Raw genomic sequence first — 18,004 nt, 5'->3', positions numbered from 1 at the left:
ACGTAGTCTCCACATGCAAGATAGCAGTATTTTTATTAACTGATCTTTATTTTGCGTTTGCTTTCTTCTTTTTCTCGGCGTGTCCTGGTCATGCGTATGTGCGCCCTGCTCTGCTGAATTTCTTGAAGAAGTAAAAACATTCACTTGTGTCTCCAGAGTTGTCCGTGTGAATTTCTTCTATTGTGTACGCGTCCTTTTCTGCTGATTTTTCTACCTGGTGTCTATTTAATGGGAATCTCTTGGGGCTCGCACTGAATGAGAGGACTGGAGGAGACACAAGGAGTCCTAACGTCGCAAGGGTGACCTCCAGATACGTCTTGCTCTGGAATGTGAACTGCAGGCAAAAGAAAAGAAAATGTTCTATTGTTTCAACTTCCCCACATCAGTCACAAAGGTTTGTCGTAGTGAACCCGCATCTGCATATGTACAAATTTAGGTGACGGATTGTGCATCGCAGAAGCGTCACTGGCACCTCACACAGCCTTTATTTATATGAATAGACATTCCAAGGGTATACTTTAAACGCTGAAAACCCGCGGTATTGAGCAAGGGAATCACTGAAGCTGGCTGAGCTATGTTGGAATCGCAGGAAACAAAATCTCCACCAGAATGAGGCGAGGGACGGGATTTATTACTAGGGCGCAGAGCTGACCTTATAATAAATCCACAACCTCGACAAAATAGACAACCGACTGACCAGGTACCCGGACAAAATAGACCTCTCTCACGGAGAGTGGAACAAAAAACCTAAAGGAACGATTCAATAGAGATTTTCCCGAAGTTTGGAGAGAGATAAAACTGAAAGGCAGTCTGCAAGGATAAGAACCCGTGCTACATGTCTCGGAATTTTGAGAACAGCCAAACCAATAGCCAAAAACTCTGCAAATAATATAGGAGTGTAATCACGTATACGAAACGTAACAGCTCCAAGCTATCGCCGCCTTCTCGCAGCTCCCGGAGGAATCGGTGAGAAAACGATGGGGAAAGTTCCCTGGGTGATCAGCAAGAAGACCATTTAGGATATATGTGGGTATATATTTGGCATGGGATGGAAAATACGGTCGTAAGAGAAGACAGGGTCAGCCTCCCGTATCACCAAAAATAAAGTAAACGCACTTCACGCCAATGAGTACGACAGGACCGCGCGACAAGTATCGAGACGGAGTTTCGGCATAGCTCACCTTCGGCACTCTTTCTTTTTTTTTTTTAACCTGTACACCGCTCGTGCTGGTTTTGGGGCTGTGCCGTAGCGCGATACTCGGTCCTATGCACATTTATTCCCGATGAAATTTCAAACTTCGATCGAAACCAGCCAGACCGCCAGCTGCCACGTCGGCCGACGTGAAGATGGCGCGACGAGTGGATTGCTGTGAGGAAGTTTTAATGCAGCAGATCATATTATTAACAATGCATTTCCTTTTGTGCAATAAGCTGTTTGCTTGATAAACCTAAACGCGTAATCGTTTTGTTTTGCTTGTGTTTTCGTGTTTAGTGACGTAACGGAACTTCAACTGCTGCGTCTTCTGGCCTCTTTGTAAACACGCTCAGTGAACCTCAGACAGAGCGGGAGGTTCAAACATGTTAACGATTCTGCTCCAAAAAGGGGTTTGCAAAGAGTTGGCATTCCGTTAACACTGTGTTCTCTTATCTATGCAATAATGTTTATTTATGCGCCCGTAATCAAAACTGAAAATAATAACATTTGCGAAAGTTACCATTGCGCGTTCCGCCAGAGATGGCGATGCACGCGGCAAACGATAAGTGGCAAAGCAGTGGGCTAGGAAAGTTTTCAGGTACCTGTATATAAGGAATGTTGACACGAAATGGAGAAAGCGAACTAGAAAATTGACAAGCAAATATCTTGGACAGCAGTAGGGGGCAAATCAGCAATTATCGGCTAAGAAAAATTTTAAAGAAGCAGAGAGAGCTCTGTGGAAAGCAGGGATGCTGACGAAATCAGCAATGGGAAGATAAAGGATTTTTAAGCAGGAAATTGCCAAAGAAAATATCCATGATAATTGTAGGGGAAGCTCTTTGTTGTTTGAGGCCAGGACGGGAGTTTTGCGGACTAAGACATATGGAGTCAGGTACCACGAGATAGACAAGCTGTGAAATGCGTTCGGAGAGGAAACGGCTGAACGCTTGATACTGTTCTGTAAAGGGTTTCACCCTACAGAGGAAAGCAGCGGGGCTGATTTATCCAAGGCATTGGGGTTTAAGGACAGTGAAGGGAAACAAGATTTTAAACGGGTAGAAGTAGCCAAGCGAAGATTATCTGATTGGTGGCTAAAATCAAGACAAGAGTAAAATTTCATAAGTCGTGGCTAGGTGCCTTGAGTCACAGCCCGATTTAAAGGGTTCAGCCGTATCGATCCATCCATCCATCCATCCATCCATCCATCCATCATCCATCCATCCATCCATCCATCCATCCATCCATCCATCCATCCATCCATCCATCCATCCATCCATCCATCCATCCATCCATCCATCCGTCCGTCCGTCCGTCCGTCCGTCCGTCCGTCCGTCCGTCCGTCCGTCCGTCCGTCCGTCCGTCCATCCATCCATCCATCCATCCATCCATCCATCCATCCATCCATCATCCATCCATCCATCCATCCATCCATCCATCCATCCATCCATCCATCCATCCATCCATCCATCCATCCATCCATCCATCCATCCATCGTTAAAAAAAAAGGTCAAAAACATTCTTTGTACATTGCGTATATTTCGGTTATTACACAAGTTAATGCTGCAAAGAAGAATCCAGATGTATGACACAAAGCATTTTCATATGGCAATGTTGATTTTTTTAGCATTTCTCTTCCTGGCCGCATTGGCGCTGCAGTCAACGAACCCAGTGGTCCGACATTTTGACGTGTAAGTTTGTTACTTCGTACCGTTTACGTCGGGATTGCAACTGAAATGACGCGCCGAAAAAGAAGTCCCGGGCAGTGGGTCCTTTCAGGAAAAGAGGAAAACCTGCGGAAAATGCCCCTTCATACGCAAAAAGAATCAGAGTTGAAGAAAGAGAAGAAGTGGTTGTGGAGAGGCGCAAGATCCCTGGTCAGGTTTACACAGTTGGTCAAGGTGACGTCGGTCAGCTTGGATTTGGTCAAGAAGTCATGGAGAAGTCCGCGCCCCGCTCTTGTTCCAAACTTGGACAACGTGGTCGACGTTGTCGCCGGAGGAATGCATACCCTCTGCCTCACGGTTGATGGAAAGGTGTGGTCGTTTGGCTGCAATGATGAGGGTGCCCTGGGGCTCCAGACTTCGAGCCTCGATGGGGCCGAGACCACACCGGGACTTGTAGAGCTGCCAGAGCCAGTTGCCAAGCTGTCGGCGGGCGACTCCCACTCAGCGGCGCTCACAGTTACCGGAAGAGCCTTCATGTGGGGCAAACTTCCGCGACTCCAGTGGCCAGATGGGCCTCATCGTTGAAGGCCAGGCAGAGAAGGAGCCCAAGCTGGTTGCCACAGGCATAGTGGAGATAGCCTCTGGCAGCGACCATGTGGCGATGCTGACGGCGGACGGCAACTTGGTGACTAGGGGCTGTGCGGAGCAGGGACAGCTGGGACGGGTGGCTCGCATGTTCGCATCGCGGGGTGGACGCAGGTCATCCACCTACCTGCTTGAGCCCGGCACAGTGAGATTGCAACGCCCCAAGGGTTGCAAGTCGTCAGCCTTCGATCGGATATGGACGGGAGCGTACACCACGTATGCCAGGCTGCAGGAGACTGGTGCTATTTACGGCTTTGGCTTGAACAATTACCACCAACTAGGTCCGAGCAAAGGCGACGCCATCCTCCACATGCCTGAACTACTCGACTCTTGCGCTGGGCGCAGGTGGAAAGCTGTCAGCGGAGGCCAGCATCACACGCTGCTTCTGAGCAAGGAGGCTCAGTCTTCTCCATGGGCCGCAAAGAGTACGGTCGGCTTGGTCTCGGTGCGGCCAATCCACCTGGCAACAATGACCAGGAAACGCCCGGCCAAGTGCCTGGCCTGTCCAACTGCACAGAGATATCGTGTGGCGAGGCGGTCTCCTTTGCAGTGGATGGAGAAGGTAGCCTGCACTCCTGGGGTTTTGGCACGAACGGCCAGTTGGGCCGTGGGAATGATGAAGACTCATTTGAACCGACAGTTGTTGCGGGAAGGCTGGCGGACAGAAAAGTGCTCGTGGTGTCTGGCGGAGGCCAGCACACTGTCATCCTTGCTTCGTGACTCCAGCACCATGCGTCGCTTCTTTTTTTACGGTTTTACACTTAGGACAATTGGTGCTTTGCTAGCATGAGAAGCGAGGTGTTAAGTTTAGCCTCACTGGTATATAAAATTGGTGTGCTGTACCGTATACGTATATTGTATTACCGTAAGACGTATTTCGGTGGATACCGGATCACCGCCACAGACGTGCTTTAGCTGGACGTATACGTCTGTGCGAGACGAAAACGTTTGTCCGGGTGATGATGATGATGGCCGTGGTCATAAAAAACAAATTATTGTTATGCTCAGAATAAATACATAAATAACACGTCACCAGTTCTAAAGTGAACAAGTTAACGTGTTAATTTTACTGCTGATAAGCAATAAAACTGATTTTTAATCGACAATGCCATTTCCATCCGAAAAGCCTAATCAATTCAATCCACGGTTGGATTTGGGCTGCTTCTTTCAGGTCGTTGAAGGTAGGTAGGTAGGCCTCGGACATTGCTGGCACATACCCACTGCGGGGGAGTGACCAAGACACAGGCGGTTATTTGCTGGATACAGGAATGTTTTGACGGGAAAAGGACTGGTAATAGTAGGTAGGCTGTTAGATCGGAAGACCCAAGGAAAGGGCTCCTGTTAACTTGGAGATTGAAGACGGGGCAATGGCTTAATGTGCATAATAGTATACAATGCCTGTAATGTTTCACTGTCGTACTAATTGAGAGTGGGAAAAAGAAATTAGAATGGGAGTCACTGCGTTTCTTGGAGGTCGTATTCTGAGACTGTTAGTGCAGTGAGTAGTGCTCGCTTTCGTGCTTGTTTTTTGTGGGTTTTTGTGTGTGTGAAGCGCGAAGGCGTTCATCATGTCCTGCAGCGTGCTTCATGATCAACTACTTTTAAGTTCGCTGATATGGAAAAAGATTGAAGCCATGTATCGGTTTCAAATGGAGCCCTGTGCTCTGACGAACTTGTGTGAGCGCGGCTTTCTTAACATTGGCGCCATGGAGTCCACAGATTCTTTCAGGAACTTGAGAGTTCAAAAGGAGGACCAGCGCGAGCTTGAGTCAGCTCTGCTGATTCCAAGCGAGGTCTACAGTGCTCAGTGTGTCAGGGCCTCTGGCTCAGAAGCACTCTGTATGACCTTGCGCCGGCTCGCCTACCCTAACCGGCTGTGCGACTTGAAGCAGATGTTCAACCGGCACAGCTCATTGATATCGGGCATTGTGTCTAAAAGGTTGGCACACATAGAGTACTACTTTGCGCACCTTCTGGCCGACCTGACCACCCACAAGTAGCTTAATCTCCAAGCCCTTGAGCTCTTCTCCCAGGTAAGTACTGCATGGTGGCGGAAATATGGCAATGGTCGCGCAAAATTTGGACTGTGTATGAAATGAATGGAATCAGTTATTTGTGATAAAAAGGTTACAAAGCAAGGCCGACTAACGCGACACGTCTGAGAGGACATTTCAGAATGATTTTTTTTTTGCTGTCGGAAAAAGCGCGCGAGCTGTCGTGATTTCCATAAGAGCCCAGCGCATGCAGCCGGTGTTCTCCGATGAGTGTGGCGTGTCGTCAGCCATTACTTTGAAGCATGCTACTCGTGTCCGCATAAGCGCCCCTGTGCTAGGGTATATCTACCCTTCCTCTGCAGCTGCGTTTATTCTCTGGGCAGGTGCACTTGTGCGGACGCGAAATGTCGTGAAACGGGTTAAAATCTCTTATGTAATACTATACCTCGGCATATGTGGGACCCCACCTCACCAACAGCTCAGCAGAGTCGCACCTATGAAATTGTAAATGTAGATGATAACCTCCAAGAATGCATGTGCTTGTATGAAACTTCTCCAGAGAGCGAAGTAACAAGAAGGTGCTGATCGCATAAGCAATATGCTACAGTAAATTTAACTAGGTGTACCACGGTTTACGCTGAAAGGTTATTTTATTGTGATCACTTTGAGGTTGCTTTTAGCGAGCGTTGCTTGCAGCCAACCGAATTTCTCCTTCCCAGGCCGTGCATGCAAAAGGTGCTCCTTTGCATAACTGCTGGGCTTTCATCGATGGTACAGCACGCCAGATTTGTAGTCCATCGGGGGGGGGGGGGGGGGGCAGCAGGAGTACTTCTCCGGGCACAAGCGGCACCATGTGCAGAAATACCAGGCTGTGATGTGTGGCAACGGCATAGTCTGCCAGCTTGATGGGCCCTTCAAAGGGTGGCGGAACGCGCAGGTAAGTCTGCTCATTCATGTTTTAATCACAGAACCTAGCCCTAGTATATTTCCATATTCAGTGGTTTGTTTGCACAGGTAGTCTAATATATGCTTGTTCATTGCTCACAACAACAAAGACATGGCAGAAAAATTGACGAGCGGTTAAGCACTACTGAGATCCAGAAAACTAGTGTAATGTATTATTAACACATTGTCACGACAAGAAATGGAGTATGCCATCCGTAATACATAAAATTACAATATTTACTATGTTAGAGAGGAGCCTTGCTTTATGGAAGCAGAAACTGCTGGTCCATTGTGATTATTCACAATAGTATATAACATCATAGAAGCTTGGCCCTGACTCTGACAACCTTTTCCAAGGGCACAATATCTTATGCTTTTTTAAAAAGTATAGTGCCATCGTAGCAAAGAAAATGGTGGCAGCCCTTACATCTTTTAAAGGGCCACTGACCACCCTCGTGTGAAATATTTCCTTGGCTCGGTTTTGGTGAGGTTTAGGGTTTTTAACATCCCAAAACTACTCGGGCCATGAGGGACGCCGTAGTGAAGGGCTCCAGAAATTTCGACCACCTGGGGTTCTTTAATGTGCACCGACATCGTGCAGTACACGGGCGTCTAGAATTTTGCCTCCATTGTGATTCGACCGCCGCAGCCGGGATCGAACCTGCACCTTTCGGGTCAGCAGCCGAGCACGATAACCACTTAGCCACCGCGGCAGCCGAACATATTTTCCACTCTGGTGACTGCGAGGCATCGCCCACGGAATATTCGGCCGGAAAGATTTTTTTGCAAATTTGAAGACTAATTCATAGCGTAGCTACAGTTGCTGCAATCAACCAGTTTTGCAGTGCGCCTTTCCTTCCATTCCCTCTTGGAGGTTTTTCACTCCCCCGCTGGCCATCTAGCCTCTGCAAGCCAAACTCCGCTTCCTCCTCCACGTTTCTTCTTTCTCATAACTCTCCTCCTTCCTTCTTGGCTTTTCCTTTTTTTCTGTGCAGCGAAGGTTAACCTTGTGCAGCCAACTACCCCGTGTTACAAATTATTGGGTTATAGTTGGGATGTACAAAGCGTGGGCAGGGCTTGCTTGCAGGTTCGGGTCCCGTCCCCTTGTTGGGCTCCATGGTGAGTGACTGGTGCTGTACCCGAAAAACATGAACATTCTTCCACGCCTTCTGCTGTTCTTGTGCTTTCCTAGCTGTCTTGCAGATTTAGACCGTCTTTTATAACATTTAAGTCCTCTTCATGTAGCAGCCGTTCTCGAAGCTTTTTTTGAGGGATTCTAAAGACACTTTGATCCTGGACCATCGAGTCCGCAAGGCTGCTAAAGTTGCAAGTTTAGGATATGAGCTCCAGGTTGCATATAAAAAACTGTAGTGCACTGCAGTCTGCTGCACTGGAGAAATGCAAAGGCATTTGCGTTTGAAGGTCAGCAACTTTATTTGAAGTCATCGATGTCTAGAATCAGTAACATCCCCAACACACTTTACTGTCGTACACACCACAACGTGATCACTTCGTGCCCTTCTAACATGCTTGAGCCAACGACCCTTTTGTGGTGCATGTGTTGCATGCCGCCTGGCACACAGAGGGCTTGGGTTCAAACCACAGTAGCAGCGAATTTCTTTTTTCGCATGGCCGTTTTAATGCAGACATGCTCTGAGGGCACGCTCTGCCAACAGTCTCTGCTGACAGGTCCTGTACGTGCCACTCATGAGGCAAAAAACGCTTACGTTCTTTTTGTGTCCCTATGCGGAAGATGTACATTTTGGACGTCTCATTTGCTCTGGAAGTACAGTATTTCTCGAACTTCTTTACGAGCCTGTTGTAATCCTCTTAGTCCGCTGGGTTGCACTGGAAGGTATTGAAAATTTCTTTTGCTTAGGGGCCGGCGACATGAAGCAAGATGGGTACCTTCTGTTCCTTAGAGAGGGGCTTCTCTGTTTCTATACCCTCGAGATAACGCTCAAGGTGTTACTATCTTTTGCCATACCTTCTTACTTCCAGAGCAACCCTTCTCCTCCTTCCGTGGCAACCACCTTCGGATTGCGCCTTCTTGCACTCTTGCCATACCCTCCTCCTTCCACATTAATCACCTTCTGGCTGCGCATTCGTCCGCTGTCACCACTCTCTCAAAGTGTTTAACTCTCAAAAATTTCCGTTACACATTCGTTACTGTGCTGCAAGTTATTTGGGTCAGACATAATAGTGTGCAAAGCGGCAGCTGTTCATGCTACTCATACAGTAAAAAGAGAAGTTGTTGCTGATATGTTTGTGCATTACTGCTATGTTCCAGGCATCCTCAAAGAGACGCAGTTATATCAGACTCTCGAGATCACCATGGGTGACAAATATGTGATCTACGGTGATCTGTCTTATCCGCTGCAGCCATTGCTGTACAAGCCCTTTGGAGGTGCCGTCCTGCAGCCCCATCACGCTGTCTTCAACAAGGCCATGAGTAGTGTAAGGCAGGCCGTCGAATGGGGGTTCTGGAAAGTGGCTCGAGACTTTGCTTTTGTTAATTACTATAAAAACCAAAAGCTGAGACGGCAACAACTTGGTAGAATGTATAAGGTTGGCACACTGCTCACCAACTGCCGCACATGCTTGTATGGTAGTCAGGTTTCGAGCTGTTTTTATGTCTCACCACCCGAGCTGCATGAATACCTTGTACGGTTCTAATATAACCGATTCATATTGCTGTAGGGTAACACGAATGTCTCAAATCATAAATTGTAATTTGCAGTTCACGACCTGACACATAAATGTCGCCTTATAGCAGCATGATTCAAAGTTACCTTGGAACCGAATTCGTGCGAAATTGCACAGCAGGACAACGGACGAAGATAAGAATTCAAAAACCACTCGATGCAATACTCAACTACTGCACATATTTTACATTGAGCAGGGACTTGTATATGCAAAATTAACTTTGGTTTGGTTTAGGGGGTGTAATGAACCAAAGCAACTTAAAGGGTCACTGAAGCACTTTTTTGTGAAAATCGGGCTTGCAGAGGCATCTGGCAGTTTTCATGCTGCGTACTCGAATATCGAACCCAAATTTAACAAAGCTATTGTGCTGGAGACCAAGCCGAATCCACGCACAAGGCTGCTGCTTCAGTCAAGGCATGTTCAGTAGACGCGGAGAAATATTAATCGCTCCCTCGAAACCACTCCCTCTTCCTAATGTGTAGTTTCAGTTCAGTGACCTGGCGGTCAATTGTATGTGTGTTTCAAAGCAAAGCTGCCAATCGCCCGCTATAACAACTTAACGAATAAACAGAGTAATGCTTCGAAACTTCGTGTTTTCTTACAAAAACTTGGTTGCCGTTCATTTATCTCTTAAATTGGCATCCGAAAACAGAGATGCCTCTGTCGAATGTTTTCATTTTAATCGTGTAGCTGTTATTAGTGACAAGACAGCAACAGGTAGAAAAGATGCTGCATATCAACAACGTTAATGCTTGCTTGGACGCGTGGAACCGAGCATTGCTAAGCAATCCCCATGAAGTCTGGTCACGCCTGTGCTGAGGAGAGAGACACATCCTTGGGCCTCCATAAAACACCCACCGAGGCTCCAAGAGCATGTCAGGCGCGTGCCATGTGGGAAAGTGTCTCGTAGAGCCACCACGACCTCCAAGTATCCAACACATCAGTAGGCTCTTTTAATAGCCGGTCTGCACACAAATAATCGTGCCGCTAACTGGTTATGAAACGATTACCACGGAAGCATGTAGCGTGTCCCCTTGTTTTAGAAAAAAGGAGACACGCAAATGCACCCACGCGCTGAAGCTGCCCGACCGTCCCATCACGGGGCCACTTTCCGAGGACCGATCGCGGTAAACACTTCACGCAAAGCTGCGCACACAAAGAGAGCTGAACTCTCATAAAGCAATGAAATTAGAATCGTTAGTAGCAGCCTTTGCCTCCTTTTTCTCTTTTAGCAGAGGCGTTTCTTAGCAATGGTGACACGCATCTCATACGCGAGAAAATCCTAGGAACGGTCTCGAGGTTCAGCCATGCCTCCTTGACAGAAAGCCCTATAGATTGCATTGGGGGCAAGCTCTGCAATGCAGCCGCTCTGACGAAAGTGTTTCTAGCAGAGTACGCTTACTTTGGCCGGCTTGAAGTTCTCCCTCTTGAGAGCAGCGACACACTGTGCTGCGAGCTTTTGGTCTTGCGGGAAAAAGTAAAAAAACAACAACATAGTTGCGGCAGTACTTGCTCATGCACCCGAAAGCAGAGAAGTACCTCGCCTTTAACTTTCCGCGCTTGAACTCGGATAACATGTTTTGTCCATTTGCAACGCACACAGCATGAGGAAGAACGCACACAGCGCAACAAATAAGCTCTCTCGGGTCACGCGAAGTATCCCCGGCTACCCAACATGACGTCACGTTGGCCGATATGGACGAGGTTTCCCTCTCCGCTGTTCTCCCCTGCGCTTGCGTGGGACGCGGGAGTTTTGAATGCTAAGCTTTCAATTGGTCATTGCACCAGTGTCTTAGCCAAAATCGGAAAATATAACTTCAAAGCCATGATTTAGCAACGAGTCTACTTCAGAACCCTAGAAGGTTAGCAGATTCGTAAACTGCCTCAGTATCCCTTTAAGCTATGAGGGATGTTGTAGTGAAGGGCTGTGGGTAATTTCGATCGTATGAGGTTCTTTAGAGTGTGCTGACATTGTACAGCAAATGAGTCTCTAGCGTTTTGCCTCCACTCAAATGCGACCGCTGGAACTTGGATCGAACCCTCGCCTTTCAGGTCAGCAACTGAGCATCATAAACTCTGAGCCGCCGCAGTGTCTGGAGGCTTGTGTCATGAACTTATGAGTAGGCAAGTCATATGCAGGCAAGTGGTAGTGTGTGCTAAAATTGTCGGAATTGTATGCTACAACTATGAAAAAATATGTTTTTTAGAAGTTTGCATGCAGTACTGCTTATGTTTCTTTGCGCTGTCCGATATCCTTTGTGCAATTTAGCATTCTTGCCATTCCAAGTTGAAGTGCCAGCTGGTCCCAGGTATTTTTGCCCTTTTGGTTCAAAACTGACTTAAAACATTAGCTAAAATGAGCAACTGCCCAAAGCCTATTTGAAACAATGATGGCATGCCCCTTACGTGACTGCATACTTGCTGTAATGCATTCGTATTGTCGTATTTCTTCCATTTACTGTGTGGCTATACTTTACTGTGTTGTACTGTAGACTCCACTCCTCATCCCTGTTCACCCCTCAGTCAGGTTTGAAAAAAAAAAGGCGCAAATTTTTGCGCCCCTTATATGCTGCTCAGTTGTGCGCATGAGGTTGTAAAGAAATCTTTCTTTGCTACAATCAAATTACAGCTCTGTGTCCGAGATCCCCGAGAAAAGTTTTTGATGTCGGGTTGTTTGCTTGCTATGCTCGTATAAAAGTTGTCCACATACTGGCCACACTTCAATCATGCTCTCTGGTGGGTAGCACAGCCCTCTCAGTTCCATGCTGAATGAGTGCGCACGTGCCTGCTTTCGGCTAAGTCGTGAAGAAAGATACCATGCATGGTCCCACCCCAGCTTAGTTTTCAACCTACCTTTTAATGCTGCTCTTGTTGTTGAATATTGCAATTCAAACCTGGGCACGCAATAAGAATTTTGCACCGAATTCCATCTTGAGATTTGAGTGAACGCAGTCAATGTCAGCCAGTGAGCACGACCAAACACAGGAACTCCAGCAGTTAAGGAAACTATGCCTACGCCACACTTCAAATGGTATGCTGTAGCCCTTTGCTACCGCCCGGTTTGTAAACAACAACTACAACGCCGTTGCTAAGCTGCCCGGATAAGATGGCCTCCCGATCGGGAAAAACCACGTGACTTCCTCCACACTTTTCTCCCATGTTGTATGGGAAGGGCCCCTCCTGACTTTTCATTCCTCCATGGATGCTTGCTTTGCCTGTGCAAGTCGTGTGGGATGATCGGGGGGGACACAGGTGGGGGCAATCCAACATGACGCGTCGTAGAGATTCCTCGGCCGTGTGACAGCGTTGACAGGTTATGTCGAGACCAGCAGTGAACTATGCTTGCGCAAGGTATGTTCGCAGCACCCCACTGCAGGCCTCGCACAAGAGCCCACTGCCCCGGGAGTTGTCATATATCACCCCCCTTTGATTACGGTCTTGTGGGTGCAGTACAGTGCCAGTGCCGATTTCTCCCTGGCTGACCACTGCCATGTCCCTAGCTCCACACCTGTCATTTGGCCTTAAACCTTTATTCGCTGGTTAGGCAAAGGTGTTGCTGTGAGTTGGATGGCCTCCACACACAAACACCGAGCAACGTGGGTCCAACCAGACGCTGGTCCAACAACACTCATCGTCTGGCAGGTCGCATCTATATGCGCGAATGTTACATTTATTCATTTTTGTTCATGTGGAAACTGATATCACGGGCACAAATGCTGGCTTCAAGGAAAAAGCATTTCGTATGTGCTGTCAGTGTGCTTTCTCGTGCATCTCTAGAAGCACTGAAGAGAATGGCGATAATTTTAAGGAGTGCGCTAGCTTGGCAGGGTGTGCCTACATTACATCTCACGGACATGAGGCCTAAACTGAAGTTCCTCAGTGGCAATCGCATTGGAACGTAGGGGGCGACAGGCCGAATTTAATTAAGCACTAGTCCCATCGTGAGACTTCCAATGCTGAAGAAACCTATGTAAAGAATGAAGTTGTTTTTGTTCACCTTGGTAAACATTTCACATACCCATGTGCGGGGATTGGCCAAATTATGGCGGTGAATGCTAATGAAAATCATATAGATTTGCACAGAAAAGCATGAAGTGGAGAAGTAGAATAGTGGAATGACAGAAGCTAGGAAGAAAATAGTAATAAATTTTTGTTGGAAAATGAATTAAATTAAACTGTTTTGAAGTACCAGGAATAGAAAAAACACGGTTTTGGAATGTGGAAGAATTTTGTATCAAGTTAGCAAAGTAACATACCAGTTGCAATAATGTAACGTGAAGATATCCACAAACCCTACTTAATGTATAGCTCGTTGGGCCAGCCAGTTAGTGCATGGTACCAGATAGAAAAACAAGCACGAGACGATGCGTACAGAAGACAATAAATTCACATGGAAGATGCTGGAGAGGTAGCTGAAAATTTGTACTTGATCAAGCAATCGAGCAGAGCAGGGTGCACATGCGGATGAGCAGGGCACGCCGACAAAAGGAAAAAAAAACAAAAGCAAAATAAAGGTCAGTCATTAAAAATACTGCTATCTTGCACGTGGATACTATGTCCCATTCTTGAACCAGTATTCTTTGGAAGAAAATTTGGCTGACCTATAGCTGGCGCAATCAGTGCCCGACTTTTTTTTATTTTAAAAGCTTCCAAGATTTCACGTTCTATCTGCATTTTGCTTCGGCCGATCAATTTTGCACTGCTGAACAAGGGTGTACAGTTTTGACATTTGTTACAATGTTTTGGGGGACTGATCGTACTATCCGGTTGCAGTGATGTCTGATGCTGTCCTTTCCGGTGATCAATGCATTGGCCAGTGCAGCCGATATAGGCCTTGCCACATGACAAAACTTCAAGTTGGTGACCGCTAAGCCATCAAAGGTAAAAAGCTACGCTCTTCAGCTCTTGAAGAACCTGAATCTCTAAGGTATGCTGAAAGTTTGAGCAGAAAAGACAAGACTGATGTCCTGAAAGTTCTGCTTTCCACAAAAATGCACAAGACCGGCTCTCCCCTCAGTGCCATTGTTACCGAGGGCGGTACATGGCAAAAAACTGTCGGCAGTTCTTGAAAGACTTACTGGACCCCTTGGCACCTGACGACCCCTTTTCAGTCCAGCCTTCGATGAGCGTAGTGTAGTTTATCTCCAATCCCCCCCCCCCCCCCCTCAGTGTATGCCACTTACGCCATATCCATTGATGTCGAGGACTTGTTCTATTCGGTACCGCACTATTTGAGATTGTGCGTGACCTCATGAAAAGCAGAGGTGCGATTCCTTTTCAGAACAGTACGTGCCTATCTATCAACTTGTTTCTGGAACTTTTAACGTGTTATTTGTCATCTACTATTGTAGAGCATGAGGATTGCAGATACATACAGAAACAGGGTATTCCTATTGGCTCGAGAATAGTACCTGCGTTGTGCCAGATATTTTTATCTAGTTTTGACAATGTGTTACTTCACAAGCTTAATACTGACACTCAGGTTGTTAAGGTTTCTAGATATGATGATGGTTTTTAATCCTTTTAAAACTAACTCCCCCTGACAGCGGTGATTCGGCAGCCAATGACATTTTATCTATCTTTCTCATCACGCTTTCACTGATCTGAGCTTCACTCATGAGGTGCCACTTCATGACATCTGGATTGTAAACTTGCTTCTCACCTTTTCTGTCGATGGCCACGTTTGCTGGAAATACGCTTTTTGAACTAAGAAAGGCCTTTTCCCCTAAAACTCGTCACACTCAAAACTAGTGAAAAGAGGTATACACAATTTGTGTCTAGGAAATGCCTTGCAAAAAAGCTGCCCCCTCAATATACAGAACAGTATCTTTGAGCAAGCTGGATGTCTCTGGTCAGCCGGTTACCCTGAACAGATCCTTGTCTCAGTTTCTGAATCACTATCACGTAAGCTTAGGTTACAGCACGTATAACTCACAACGTAGAACCGTCGCATCGTGATTTGAGCCCTGCTGTTATTTCCTACATCCACAAAGTTCCCATCTTTTCAAAAAGGTGGCAATGAAATACGGTGTGAACGTCGTGTTTTCAGCACCCACAAAATTTTCGTCACCATGTGCCCGTATCTTTATCATTATCAGTGTCATATCATTATGTGCCCGTATATTGTAACAAATGTCAAAACTACTCTCCTGTTCAGCAGTGTGAAAATGATTGCCCGAGGCATAACTCAGAACGTGGAATCTTGGAAGGTTCTAAAATAAAAAAGTCACGCACTGATTGCATCAGTGGTACGTCAATCAAATTTTCTTCCTACGGATACCGGTTTATGAATGGGACGTAGTCTCCACATGCAAGATAGCAGTATTTTTATTAACTGATCTTTATTTTGCGTTTGCTTTCTTCTTTTTCTCGGCGTGTCCTGGTCATGCGTATGTGCGCCCTGCTCTGCTGAATTTCTTGAAGAAGTAAAAACTTTCACTTGTGTCTCCAGAGTTGTCCGTGTGAATTTCTTCTATTGTGTACGCGTCCTTTTCTGCTGATTTTTCTACCTGGTGTCTATTTAATGGGAATCTCTTGGGGCTCGCACTGAATGAGAGAACTGGAGGAGACACAAGGAGTCCTAACGTCGCAAGGGTGACCTCCAGATACGTCTTGCTCTGGAATGTGAACTGCAGGCAAAAGAAAAGAAAATGTTCTATTGTTTCAACTTCCCCACATCAGTCACAAAGGTTTGTCGTAGTGAACCCGCATCTGCATATGTACAAATTTAGGTGACGGATTGTGCATCGCAGAAGCGTCACTGGCACCTCACACAGCCTTTATTTATATGAATAGACATTCCAAGGGTATACTTTAAACGCTGAAAACCCGCGGTATTGAGCAAGGGAATCACTGAAGCTGGCTGAGCTATGTTGGAATCGCAGGAAACAAAATCTCCACCAGAATGAGGCGAGGGACGGGATTTATTACTAGGGCGCAGAGCTGACCTTATAATAAATCCACAACCTCGCCAAAATAGACAACCGACTGACCAGGTACCCGGACAAAATAGACCTCTCTCACGGAGAGTGGAACAAAAAACCTAAAGGAACGATTCAATAGAGATTTTCCCGAAGTTTGGAGAGAGATAAAACTGAAAGGCAGTCTGCAAGGATAAGAACCCGTGCTACATGTCTCGGAATTTTGAGAACAGCCAAACCAATAGCCAAAAACTCTGCAAATAATATAGGAGTGTAATCACGTATACGAAACGTAACAGCTCCAAGCTATCGCCGCCTTCTCGCAGCTCCCGGAGGAATCGGTGGAGAAAACGATGGGGAAAGTTCCCTGGGTGATCAGCAAGAAGACCATTTAGGATATATGTGGGTATATATTTGGCATGGGATGGGAAAATACGGTCGTAAGAGAAGACAGGGTCAGCCTCCGTATCACCAAAAATAAAGTAAACGCACTTCACGCCAATGAGTACGACAGGACCGCGCGACAAGTATCGAGACGGAGTTTCGGCATAGCTCACCTTCGGCACTCTTTCTTTTTTTTTTTAACCTGTACACCGCTCGTGCTGGTTTTGGGGCTGTGCCGTAGCGCGATACTCGGTCCTATGCACATTTATTCCCGATGAAATTTCAAACTTCGATCGAAACCAGCCAGACCGCCAGCTGCCACGTCGGCCGACGTGAAGATGGCGCGACGAGTGGATTGCTGTGAGGAAGTTTTAATGCAGCAGATCATATTATTAACAATGCATTTCCTTTTGTGCAATAAGCTGTTTGCTTGATAAACCTAAACGCGTAATCGTTTTGTTTTGCTTGTGTTTTCGTGTTTAGTGACGTAACGGAACTTCAACTGCTGCGTCTTTTGGCCTCTTTGTAAACACGCTCAGTGAACCTCAGACAGAGCGGGAGGTTCAAACATGTTAACGATTCTGCTCCAAAAAGGGGTTTGCAAAGAGTTGGCATTCCGTTAACACTGTGTTCTCTTATCTATGCAATAATGTTTATTTATGCGCCCGTAATCAAAACTGAAAATAATAACATTTGCGAAAGTTACCATTGCGCGTTCCGCCAGAGATGGCGATGCACGCGGCAAACTATAAGTGGCAAAGCAGTGGGCTAGGAAAGTTTTCAGATACCTGTATATAAGGAATGTTGACACGAAATGGAGAAAGCGAACTAGAAAATTGACAAGCAAATATCTGGACAGCAGTAGGGGGCAAATCAGCAATTATCGGCTAAGAAAAATTTTAAAGAAGCAGAGAGAGCTCTGTGGAAAGCAGGGATGCTGACGAAATCAGCAATGGGAAGATAAAGGATTTTTAAGCAGGAAATTGCCAAAGAAAATATCCATGATAATTGTAGGGGAAGCTCTTTATTGTTTGAGGCCAGGACGGGAGTTTTGCGGACTAAGACATATGGAGTCAGGTACCACGAGATAGACAAGCTGTGAAATGCGTTCGGAGAGGAAACGGCTGAACGCTTGATACTGTTCTGTAAAGGGTTTCACCCTACAGAGGAAAGCAGCGGGGCTGATTTATCCAAGGCATTGGGGTTTAAGGACAGTGAAGGGAAACAAGATTTTAAGCGGCTAGAAGTAGCCAAGCGAAGATTATCTGATTGGTGGCTAAAATCAAGACAAGAGTAAAATTTCATAAGTCGTGGCTAGGTGCCTTGAGTCACAGCCCGATTTAAAGGGTTCAGCCGTATCCATCCATCCATCCATCCATCCATCCATCCATCCATCCATCCATCCATCCATCCATCCATCCATCCATCCATCCATCCATCCATCCATCCATCCATCCATCCATCCATCCATCCATCCATCCATCCATCCATCCATCCATCCATCCATCCATCCATCCATCCATCCATCCATCCATCCATCCATCCATCCAT

At 46.5% G+C, this 18,004-nt stretch overlaps 2 pseudogenes; both read left to right on the top strand.

The window, feature by feature from the left end:
* Positions 1-4,224, top strand: part of LOC144113576 (regulator of chromosome condensation pseudogene) — a 5,618-nt pseudogene extending 1,394 nt beyond the window's left edge.
* An 848-nt stretch (positions 4,225-5,072) lies between these two features.
* On the top strand, positions 5,073-9,119 carry LOC144113571 (uncharacterized; annotated as a pseudogene).
* The last annotated feature ends 8,885 nt before the right edge of the window (positions 9,120-18,004 follow it).

This window comes from Amblyomma americanum, chromosome 1 (assembly GCF_052857255.1).
Source record: "Amblyomma americanum isolate KBUSLIRL-KWMA chromosome 1, ASM5285725v1, whole genome shotgun sequence".
NCBI classification, from domain to species: domain Eukaryota; kingdom Metazoa; phylum Arthropoda; class Arachnida; order Ixodida; family Ixodidae; genus Amblyomma; species Amblyomma americanum.
This window is presented reverse-complemented; position numbering and strand designations above follow the sequence as displayed.